The 12,984-nt window shown below is 39.2% G+C and overlaps 1 pseudogene; it reads right to left on the bottom strand.

The window, feature by feature from the left end:
• Positions 1-304: 304 nt before the first annotated feature.
• LOC133890161 (peptide-N(4)-(N-acetyl-beta-glucosaminyl)asparagine amidase-like) lies at positions 305-10,286 on the bottom strand (annotated as a pseudogene).
• Between the last annotated feature and the right edge of the window lie 2,698 nt (positions 10,287-12,984).

The following is a 12,984-nucleotide window of genomic DNA, read 5'->3' as shown; positions in this document are numbered from 1 at the left end:
TCAATTATGTTGTCATGCTACGCTATATTATTGAAGATGTCATGCTGAATTTTGGATGATTAGAGGTAGAAATGTTAGGATTTAGCTTAAAATTTCACTTAGAAAGGTTAGAATTTAGTTTGAAATTTCAGTTACAAATGTTACATAGAAATGTTTGTTGGTATTTTTAGTTCGTAGAATTGCAAATGGTAGGAGAATGAGATAAAATCACATGGTTCATGTTCATGTGCCAATTATAATAGTTGGCGTTCATGTATAGCGCGCAGTTCAGAAGCATGCATACTTCCATTTAAAACGCACTTAATAACACAAGTAATTCATCATGTCCGTAATTGATTAAATAGTTTCCATTCATTGTCATATTCAAGGGAATGCTACTTCCAGAATGCAAGAACCTGACATTACTATCTTACGATAAGCCTTTGGTCCGTACAGACTCGAGAAATGAGACCAATTTCGAAAGCTTTAAATACAATCACAGGAAAGTTCACATGGTTTTTCCTTAGAGGTCGATGGATCCTATCTGAAACCTTGGATTGGCATTAGATTCTCTTACACATAGAAACTTAAACCTGACAAAGGAAAATTGAACAATTTCGATCAGAAGGAAAAGATATAGTTACTGCACAAAGTGTGCATCAGCAAGTAATATAAAACCTACCGGAAAGCATTCGCTTTAGATCTATTGTCCACAGTAAATGTTTTCCTAGAGAAACGACTCTTGAACAATTCAGAACTCCGACTATCAATTGTTTTCCAGGTAGAGCCTCCATCTGCACTCCCTTCGAGAACTCCGACCATCAAAGTTTGTAGCACGTCTACCGGAAACTTCAGTTAACAATGTTCCTATGACTTCTCAAATTAATGATCTTGTCAGTAAGTTATATAGTTTACAGTAACAAAAATATAGACTAGTCACTGAGTGCAGGAAAATTGTTACAGAGGAGGTTACTTCTTGTGGAAGTGAGCCTAACAGCTAATCTGGCATTCTGCATTCTGACAAACAATGCTAACCAAGATATTTGAAGGCCAACTAGGGCCAATCACACACCAAAATAAACTTAAACAAAACATAAAGAGCCTGTTAGCTTTAAGTGAGGTTTTCAAAACAGTTTTTTTTTAGCTTACAAGCTGTTTTTTTTAGACTCGAGATAAACCAAATTAGTAGGCTTTAGATTAGACGCAGTACTGGTTGCCCTCAAAGAATTATTATGCGATCCAAGTAAAGCATTAGTACTTAAAAATAGAAGGAACGGTGTTGTGGCTTATTTTATGTGTATGGCAAATAGCATACACTACTATATAGAGTCACACAGATTAGGATTAAATAAGAGTACCAAGTGTTCTCAACTTGAAGTTGACGAAAGATGTTAGATGAAGAAATGATGACCAGTGCAAATGTCAAATGTTTAATAAATACTTTATTCTGCATGGTAAAAAAGTGTTTAGTTACGTTATCAGTCCATTGGATCCCTCTCTGGAGCATCATTAGCTGACATCAAATCATATGACTCCAACTCGCAAGTTTGGCCATCAAGCATTTTATAAATCAGCCAACATCCTGCATAACTCCTTTGTAAGCCACAACAAATCAATAATATCCCACATTTGCATGTTCTTGAAACACATTTTAACAACTTAAACACAACACGAAAAATCTGCAGAACATCAGCAAAACAATTGACCAGACATTAACTTGAAAAAAAATGATGAACAGCATCTCGTGTGAAAAGAATTAGAATAAAGCTTAAGGTGGGTAAAACATGCAGATATGCTGTGGGGAGCAGAAAAGGTTTGCCATCTAGCATCAATGAACTGGGTCATGCAGATAAATAACTTCTATAGAAGTTTAAAAAACAAATACTAAGGCAAGTAGTTCCCAACTGAATCATCAAACTTCAAGTTCTAATCTAACGAAAGAAAAGTGGAATGGCTATCAGGGAGACAACTGATAGAAGGTAAAAGAAAATGTTATTCAAACTTCTTCACAGTTACCATTAAAAGGAATCAACCTAAGTACTGAAGCATGAGCACTACTGGTTCCTACAACACCATTTTCATTAGACCAAGTTTGAATAATACCAAAAATATGAAACAATCAATTCAAAGTTAAAAATTAACATATATTCGAGTTTACAATAGTACATATATAAATTCAAAACACTAAAGATAAATGTTCCAATTAATCAACAAGAACGTGGTAGTTAGCGCAGTAGTACAGAGGAGAAATTAAGAAAAAGGGAAATGGATTGCTGGACTTGGGGCGTCCATCCAGGTATCTACATGTGAATAAGAAAACTATGAATAGAAGACAGAATTGTATTCACTATAACCAGATTACCTTTGGCTCCATCAGGCTCCTCCCATTTGGACGAATGGATGCCGTCAAAAGCTGCTGTTGCCTGAAACAGTCTCAAACACACTAATGTAGGGCAAACTTTGATAAATGGATACTAAAAAATTCATAGTTTGCATCACATACAATTCCAATAGGGAGTTGTCCCCTGCTTGCGTGGAGTGAACCTGAGCATAGTCTATTGCCTCTTGGGAACTGGTTGCCTTCTTTGCAAAAGATCTTATTCTTATAATTTACTCAATATCTCATCAACAGCATCCAATGCAACTGGTAACGCTAAGGATGAGTGTATTGCATTTCCAACCAGAGTCACAGATCAGCGTCCATCAGTACCCAGTTCTTCTTTCAACGAAATGGCATAAAATAGTGTTTGAATGGAAGGAAATATCTCCTCAAATAGCTGGTGTGTGTTCTCTAATGTAGCTCTTTTGCTCTTAAAGTTGGCATCTTTAAAATTTAGCATCAAGGTCTTCAATGCATCAAAAACTTCAATAATTCTTTCTTTACGGATTTCTCTATCATGAAATGTGAAAGAAGAGCAGAAAGAGCATCATATATTTCTGAAACATGAACATACACACATTTCCGAACAGGACAGGATGAGCAACTGAGTCTGCTTGGCCCAACTCTGACCTCACTTTTCTCCATTCCACAGAACCACTTAACCTTCCAGGTAAAGATAAAGTAGTTTCAACTTGAAGATAAGCAGATTTACTAAGTTCCTCCAACTCTTCCTTTTCACAGTTTTCTATGATTGAGAGAGCATCAGTTGACACTCCATCGCGATACTTCCCTGTTATAGATGTTAGAATAGCCGAAACGTTATCTTCGGACGTAACTGTTCGCCTAGAGAGAACCTGCAAGGGCATGATATAGGAGATCGTAACAATCAAACATTTTAATCTAAAAACAAATGTCATCAACCCACCCTCAACACAGGTCATAACCAAGCCAAAATTTTCTACCTCATGCCACTTTCTGGTGTAACGTTTTGTTACATCACGTACTCCATCTTTTGAAATCGCAATAACATAGTTTAACTTCTTGTTCCACCTAGACCATGCAATACAACATCAATAAATGCAGAGAATTAGAAAAGCTCTAGATAGAGCAATGCAATATGGAGAAACCAGTTGGGCAGGACAACTTTACCCTTTCTCATACAGTAGGGGATTATAATAGACTCCTTCGCATGGATCTAGGTGCATCCATCTAAACATTCCAGAACAATGGCTTTAAGAATAAGGGTACTGGAATACCAACTTGAAACGTAACAGTAGAGGGTATGTTCTACTGACCTCCCGTACAAGTTTGAAAAACATTCCGTCCACACATGATCAGTGAAATCCAGAATCTATAAATTATACATAGGTAAGCCATATCAATCTATTGACTACAATAGCAAAAAAAAAGTTACTGTTTCATCTTTACATTAGCATATTTAACTGAATTAGACAAAAGCAAGGACTAGTAACCAGTGGACAACATAAAATTGGGCCCACTAACAAGAGAATAGCAGCAATACAGAATACAGAGAAAGGCACGAGAGTGTCAAACATGAAATTGGAGAAAATAATTGAACTGCGTGAAAGCCATATGATGGGGATGAAAGTATCACAAGAACAGAACCTGGAATCTGTTTACCCCATAATACACATATCAATCAAGAGTCTTGTTGAGTGTTTGGTACATCAACATCTTATATATCAGTAATATTCACAAAGATCGTCTGAATGCTAAGAGACTATGTTCAGACCTCACAAATTAGACCTCTTGGTTGCTATTTTTAGCACTGCTTACAAATGGCCTAGCACTACTGAACTAGAAGATTTATGCACAATCATAGCTTCCTACCACAACATATTAGATTTTATGTATAAAAGGCAAGAAAACTGAATTAGATCAAACAGATTCTCTCACATAACATATTAACATCACATAGATTAAAATCTAATTCCAGCTCAATTTGGAAGGATTCAGACATCACAGTTGTACACTAGCTAGGCAATGATGACATATTCTCACATCTAACACATAGAATAACTATAATATATTGTGAACGATGCTCAAAGAACATATTTTTTATGGGAAACAAGGGACAAACAATGACATCAAATTTAGAAAAGGGAATATTCGTTTAGTTAGACTAACATGCTGCAACAATTATGTATGTAGATTTATCAAAATCCAATTCGAATGTAGATAACACAACTTTTGAGATGGAAAATTGTTAAACAGATTTGCATCCGTATATTTTGACATTGGATAAAATTATGATTCAAACATAGCATATATTATTATCTTGATGGAGAAATCTAAATAGAAAATACTGCACTCTATTGACTGATAATCGAATAGTGCAGATCATCTGTAACAATGTATCAGTTTTCACCAAAATTTGAATGTCAAGACAGAAGCCAGGGACAGGGTAACCAAAAGCACCCAAACAACTTAAGAAATAGATAACCAGTTATGAAGAAATTTCAATCATCATTTTATCTGCAACAAATGCATAAGCATTATAAAACTAATCAAGCGGGCTTCATATCCAAAAGCTTAATAGTAGATGTGAAGCAATAGGCCCATTCTCCACAGCGGCCTTTCCTAGTTTGTACAAGCTTCCAAAGAAAGAAACATTGAAACAGACAATTTGATCATCAATTTTAAATTTTGTGGGACACATTCAAAAGTAAGCACCCTACTGGATCATAAAATACTAGGACTGGTTACTCATACCTTATGTGGATCGCTGTACCTTGGGAAACGAGTGATACTAGAACAATGGATGCACTTAAAGATAGCATATGTCAGTGCATGCAAATGAAGTAAAGAAATTAGCCATACAACGACATGTGAGAGAGGGGATTGAATTATAAGGGATAAAGGTGCATTTGGTCCCTGCATTTTATGTTCAATTTCCCCAGTTGATAGACGACGCAACTTAAAACACAGGGGCAAGGGGGGAATTATTTTATCAGATTTATCACTGTCATATGTATAAGAAAACAGGCGACAGAAACGCAGCATCAATTGATTCAATTTAGTATTTATTCACAAGGTTGTTAGGATCCCACAATCCATATTGTGAATCTTACAATATTATGCTTCTGTACAAAATTTCCTACAACAATTAGGATCTAAATCAGGCAGCACCATATAAAAGTGATATAGAACTTTTGAGCTTTAGAATCACAACTTTGGCAACCATTGTTATTCGGACAGATATGACATTTATAAATGCATCTCAGATTTGTCTTATGCTGCAGGTACAGTTGCGGGGGGGGGGGGGGGATAGTACAGAATTATACTAGACAAAGATTAAAAGCTGAAGCACAACTTATCAACAGAATAGACTGGGATGAGTTGGACAAACAAAACAGAATATGTAACAAGGCTTCAAGTAGTAACAATATCATTCACTAGATACCGAGTTTGAAAGCTTTGAAAGGAGATGATCCATCTAAATTAAAGATAAGAGATGTAAATCGAATAACATTCTACTGACTGATACCTATAAATCTCAACACGTGAAGCACCGAATTCGATTTCAGAGGGAAGTGGGGTGCCCATTCCGACATTGGATGTCTCACGGCCACAGCTGTCACAAGGTGCTGCATTAACCCATCTGCAAGAATAAGCATCAGTTAAAAGGTGAGGGCATATGAGCGCCACTTAGGTGTTCTAACGCATATACGGAATGTGAATTGAGCTACCTTCAAAATATAGTGAAGGTTCAGAGTAAAAGCATCACAGGTAACACTATAATAGGGTTCAGAGTAAAAGCATCACAGGTAACACCATAATAGGGTTCAAAATTATCACTGCAAACTAGTATTTAAACCCTTATTCTAAATCAATAAAATTAATAAAAGATCAAAATAGCGCCACTCATAAGTCTTATGTTCGCTGGGCAAAGATTAGAGTATTAGACATGTAAGTATCACCAGAATAATTTGTTCTGGGCATATAACGTGATCTACTCCTTGCCACTGTTCAATGTCTCCAATAGCAGTATTATTCCGAATACAGATGCAAGGTTCCTATACATGTTCCAAAATGGTACTTGCAGTTACAGTAGAAGACCACATGCTTAGTTTATATAATTTGGTGTGCCTACAAGATCAAGCTCCCATCATTTGTATAACTGCACGTTGTTTCCTATGACAAGAAGCAGTGCTAGTATGACAATTTAGTGATACATATAAAAAATCTTAGCAGTGCAAAGAGTACTTCAGTTAGGAATATTAAATAAAGGAATATGTCCATTTTACCATCCTTGACTATTGCAAGATCTTAATTTTGGTCCACAACTATTAAATCATCCAACTTGCCACCTTACATCCCTCAACAGACAAAATAGGTGCAAATCATACCTTCTCTTGTCAGCAATGAGCTCGTGGTAGATGCACAAATAAATTTTTGCTTAACAAGAGTTTTTCATTAGCCCTAACTGTTAACCTCTAAATACTCAATGTATCAATGCTATTGATGTGAGTTTGCTGTTTCAAGTAGTGCAGAAAATACTTTGCAAAGTTCTGCTTGGCATGTGTACCTTTGCTACCAGCCTACCAGCATTATGCTGCCGTCTTAGCAACCTCCACTATTGTTATGGCGCCTGGCCTGTGGCCACACTACCTTCTTGCCACAGTGAGGGGTGGTGGGTGCAGCAAGCAGCTTGGTGCTCATCTAGGAGCTGCTCGTGATCAGCACAATGGCCTGCTGGCCTGCTGAAGGTGGAGTGCAGCAGAGGTGTGGCGCAGAAGTGGACTGTAGGTGAGCAGTGAGCAGAACCAAGGAATGGACAAAGACAAGTACGCTGGTGCACACGTGTGGCTGCACGCGCAAGAAAGAAAGAAGGGCAAACCATGTACAATGACATGGCAAGCTGACTGAACATCTTTTCACACTGAGATACCCCATTTACCTAAAATCGGGATGGATATGGCCCAAGCGATTATTCACACTGGTTTTGATAGTTAAGGAACGTGAGTTCGTTGAGGGGTGTAAAATGGACTAATTAAATAATAATTACGTAAAAATACAAATTTACATAAATGTAGGTGATAGTTGCAGAAGTAATGACTGAGAAAGAAGGCATGAAAGTGTTTCAGCGACCTGAATGATTTCTTAAACCAGAAAAGCAATTGCAACAGAAAGCATGATCCTCTTCATCTTTTGAAGGACTGAAATTCCCTTCCTACTAAAGAAACTTTTGTAAGAATTACTGGCTATCCATCTCTTCAAACATAGAATGCAATATAGCAATTTGTAACCATGTATTTTTTTTAAAAAGACAGATAAAGCCATAGTGGCGAGATTGATAAGAGAATCATAAAATACATCTTTCATTGGAGCCAAACCTATAGTCTTATACCAAAGCAAACTTTACCACTAAACACATAGCCATGTTGAAATATTAAGACATGTGAGGGAGAGAGATACATAACGAAGAAAGTAGCAGAAGTGGAAATAGAAAGAGAAACCTTGGCCAGTGAAACGAGTGCCTTTTCCTCTAGCTCATTAATTGGAACCGTCTTCCTTGCTGCCTCTTGTCGCACTAGTTCTTCATACTACATCCCAAAATATGTCAACATTCGAGAGCCAGATATAAAAAACCTATAACATAAGGTAATTTTTTAAAATGAAATACATTCTAATTCCATACCATCAGAACCTGGTGCATGTAAGGCTCGACTCTTTGTCTGAACACCTCTCCACCCTCATTAAATAAAGTGTATTGTTGTAGGAGAAGTGCTTCTTCTTCCGCCTAGGAAAATTTCAAGAAGTGTAGTTCTAGTGGGAATGATAATAGCTGTTTCTTTGGAGCTACTTCTTTCTTTTTCCCTACGAAAAAAGTACTTAAAATAGGAGTTACTTCATTTGATTGCCATACTTTGTGACACTAAGGCCATATTTGATTTACTTGCCTAGCCTAGCCTATTCTTCCTAGTGGGCAAGGAAATCATTGCTACTGGATGAGGAGCAATTTGGCTCTCTCAAAAGCAAGATTATCTTGGGTGAGCAAGGTGAGAGAAGGGAACCAAACGCATTTCTTGCCCACTAATCTTGCTGGGCAAGGTGAGACGTGACAATCAAATATGCACTAAAGTTAGGCAAGTTTGACCTTTTTGTGGCCTATATTTGGCTCAAAGTTGCAGTTGTGGCGCAGCATAGTTTCTTAGCACTCAGCATAGACATATGTTTTGCTTAGGCTAAGTTGTGGTGGCCACATCGGTGGTAAAGTGTGGTAATCATCCAAACAGGTTCAACATTCCATGGTACCACCAGAACAACTTGTAAGTGATTGTTCCCTCTTGGGAATCCATCCAAAATTAACCATGAAAAAGTGGCACCTATGACATCAATTTTCTACAGTAAAATACAGAGGTAGCTAGCTTGCATTTACTCATAAATCATATTAACCCCACCTTAAATACAATTATGAATTTTGTTCAGCACCAATTAAAATCATATTCATAGAAACTAAAAATGAATTGCTTCCTAGAACAATCGAAGGCAAGAAAAAACCATGAAAAAATAAAATAAAAACTCCAACCCTGTCACATGTAGCCCATTAGGGCCCATCAGGGTATTGTCCACGTGTGGCATGTGGCGTGAACCCATCAGGGTATTGTACACGTGTGGCATGTGGCGTGAATAGTATAGTGGGCCCACATACAGAATTAGGAAGCCTTCTCCTTGCCAACCAAGTTGTATGCTTCCCTATAAATCTGATTAGGGCATCTGCAATGCTGAACTAAACTGGCACGCCAATTTCAGACGATCTCATACATTGCGGAATGCATTTAAGGAATATTTCCAAGAGTCAGCTTAAGACCTGCCCCTAAATCAACCTCTGCTCTTTTTCAGTACACAATCAAACAAAACCAAACTCCAACAATTGAAATTTTAGTACAAAAATACAAAAAATACTACACAACCCAAGCTGCGATGAATTGAAGTGCCATGCCCATGTTTTAACGGATAAATTGGTGTTAAAGTTGATCGACCTCACTCCCCAATCAAATAACAGCATAAAGTGTTCCAATTGCAAACCAATATTGAAGCAACCTAGTCAGGACCTGTATTGAATTCATACACCACCCAACCCACCTGATTCAAACATCAGCTAAACTGAAACAAATAAGCAAAGAAGTCTGGTGTCTAAAGATGTGAACCAACTCTAGATATCATCAATAGATGTGCCATCCAAGCCAGAGTGCAACGGAATTGCAGGTCATTTCTAGTTGAAACACAACCAATCCCGTGAATCATCCTGCAACCCGCAATTCAATTCCCGATCGAACCAAGTGACCCCTACCAGCTATGCAATGCAAGTTGCAATCACCCCAACTTAGCCAAAGCCAAGCAGGACGCCATCAGCGATCAGGGATGTCAACGACGGCACACCTGAAGCATCCTCGCGAGCTCCTTGTCGGACTTCTCCTGCGCCCTGGCCGCCTCCGCCGCCGCGTCGTCCTCCCGCTCCTCTTCGCCGATGGCCACGAGGCGCAGGCGCTCGGAGACGACCTCCAGGTCAGTGCCGTCGTCCACCACGGACCCATCGGCCTCCACCACGATCTGCACGCGCGCACCGCGTCAGAGAAGAGAAGAGTAGCAGCAGCAGCAGCCGGATCGCGGCGAAGCGGTGGGGTGGGGTGGGGTCCGGGGAAGGCAAACTTTCTGGAGGTCGGACGGGACGGAGGTGAGGGAGAAGATCTGGAGGCGGAGGACGTCGAGGCCGTGCTCCGTGTCGTACTCCACCGCGTGCTCCTCCGCCTCCCCCTCGCCGGCGGGGCCCTGCCGGACCACGAACCGGCGAGCCACCATCGCGTGGTCTGTGCCTGCGGGCGCCCGCGTAGACCTGTGCAGCTGTGCTGCCGTGTCCACCCGTACGAACGGATCCGCGGGACGGGTGGGACCGGGTCTCAGAAATGGGCGAGGAATTAGGCAGTGTGCAAGGTTAACGGTAAACGGTGGTTCACGGTTATCCCGATAATCGTTCGAAATTTGATTAAAATTTATTCGATAAAATTTGAAAATTAGAAAAAAAAAATTATATTTGTCGTTTGGTAGTCGGTCGACCCGTGAGATTTTTCGATAGACCGAACAGTTTTTTAAGAAAACTAAACGCTCAATAACTAAGCGATTTTGATCGAAAATAGAGCGAGTTGAAATGGTAACCGACCGGTTTAAATTCTAATCTATGAATTTATAGGAAAATAAAAATCAGAAAAATCAGAGGAAAAAAATAGTAACAAATATGGTATGAAATTTGCTATATTTTATTTAATCAGAAAAAAATTGACATGATCTTTACTATATTTTAGATATTTCTAAAGAAACAAATAGATACTAATAGCAATACGAACATAACTATATAATTGTTTCATCGAATATACGCATACATTGCATATGTAACATCTCAAATTAATAAACATGTCGAATTGTCCATACAAAAACTAAAAACGCAATCACATACTATCCATTAGTACTTACCAAAGTGATGATCGATGTTTAAAATATAGTTTGCATAGTATTCACGCCACGTGCAATCTACATGATAGAAAAAAATTAGTATAATATCATGGTATGAAAATAAAGTAGTTGCAGAAAGTAAATTATCATCACCTTCGGAACTACCAGCTTGGGGGTGATTAAATTCGGTTGTATTATACTCCTCGGTGGACATGAGCATTATTTGTCGTGTAGATAGCAACTTTGTCTTAAACTCTGCCCAAGTTTGCGCCATTTATGTAGAAGTGGTTGACCATTTTCCTTGTAATACGGCATAAAACTTAGTGTTTTGCCACTCATAGACCCACTGAATAGGAGGCTCTCACTGAGCATCGGAGATAGGATAGTGATACGGATACAATCCAGAATTACTCTCTATGCCATAGTTGCTAGAATAGCTTCCACTATCTTGTGGTCCATCATAGCCACTCTGTATGACATGCCTTTGTGAAGATGAGGCACCGTTGTCCTGGTCCTATGTGGCATGAGAAAACTAACTCTCACTAGTGAATTGTACGGGAGCAACGATAGAGGATGGGCATAAAGGAACATCGCCTCCCCGACCGTCATCGTCAGCGTTATCTGTCTTTGAGCTATTGTCATTCGATTCTTGGTAAGTTAGGCTTTTTAGGTCAATATACGTGTTCTCATCGCTTTGCACTTGCCCTTAATCTTCTTGTTTTTCTTTGGATGCGTCATTTGCTTCTTCCTTTTTTCCCGTGTGCGTCACCTACCACTTTAGCAGCCTACCATTGTAAATCATGTGGGTTCACTGTGTATGTCACCAGGTAAGTTGGCAGGGGTATGTCACTGTCTATGTCCTCCTCATCAAACTCTGTGGCACCATGCTCGTAGGACTCACATGTTCTGTTCTTGAACTCTTCCTTGTCGCTAGACTGAGCTATGACATGGTGCACATGTTCTTCTTCTGTGTCCTCATTATCACTTGTCAAATCTACCTGAACTCTTACTAACTCGTGTCTCTGAAACCTCTCCTCAGCCTTTCTATTCCTCTTATCTCTTGCCCTATCTAGCTCACATCTAAAATAATCACGCACATTTGGAGGCATCCTACCACAATATATAACATTCGATCCGTGCCTTCCCAATGTTCTTTCAACCTTGTGGCACCACCGCCTTTCTTTTCCTTATTGCAGTAATTGCGCCTAAACCTCAGGGCCAAATTGTCCCTGTGCTGCTACACCACATCTCTATCCGTCATCGATTAGTTTGTATTGTCTTTATTGGAAGAAGAAATCTCAATGGTTAACCTACTAATAATTATGTTCATGCATGTTAAATTGACAAACATGTGCTATCATGTTGCTAGTCATGCATAAATATCTCAAGAAACAATTAGTTTTACCAATATTAACAACTCTTGCCAGTACAAGGTAACAACCATGCGCATTGGGCTAAAAACCGACGCAATAGGGTCAATGACCAAACAAATCAACCACTAAATCGTCCTAATTGACTACACAACGAATTGCCGACCTCCTAAGAACGATTACCAAACGAATTATATGAAAAATCACTAGTAAATGGTCGATAACCGAGCGAATCAACCACTAATTCGTCCTAATTGACCACATAACGAACTACCGACCTCCTAAGAGCGATTACCGAACGAATTACATGAAAAATTGCTAGTAAATGAGCGGTAACCGAACAAGGATCTTTGAAAATCACTCGGCGTTAGGCACTCAGTGCTACTCTTCGAAGACGGACGGTAACCGCTCAGATGCGGTCGATTACCGACGCTAATCGCTCGATAACCGAAGCTTCAACACTGGATTTCCGCCGGACTGCCGCGGATTTGGCTGGCCGGGCGACGATTCTTTGATTTTTACTGTGGAGAAACGCGAGGGGAAAGTGAGCTGTGCACTGACGCGAGCTGAACGCCAGTTGCCCTTATCCATTTGAGTTGGGTAGAAACAGGTCGATTTTACTATGCATTCGGTCCGTTTCGGCCTTTTAATCAATTTTGGCATTTTTATGAACTCCTAATGTTTGAGCAGCTATTTGGTGATGTAAACGATTTTGTTTGAAAATTCTTTTCACAGATTGTCTTAGAGTTACCTCTAGTTTTTTATAGAATTTTTTCTAAA

Source organism: Phragmites australis, chromosome 14 (genome assembly GCF_958298935.1).
Source record: "Phragmites australis chromosome 14, lpPhrAust1.1, whole genome shotgun sequence".
In the NCBI taxonomy this organism is placed as follows: Eukaryota; Viridiplantae; Streptophyta; class Magnoliopsida; order Poales; family Poaceae; genus Phragmites; species Phragmites australis.
This window is presented reverse-complemented; position numbering and strand designations above follow the sequence as displayed.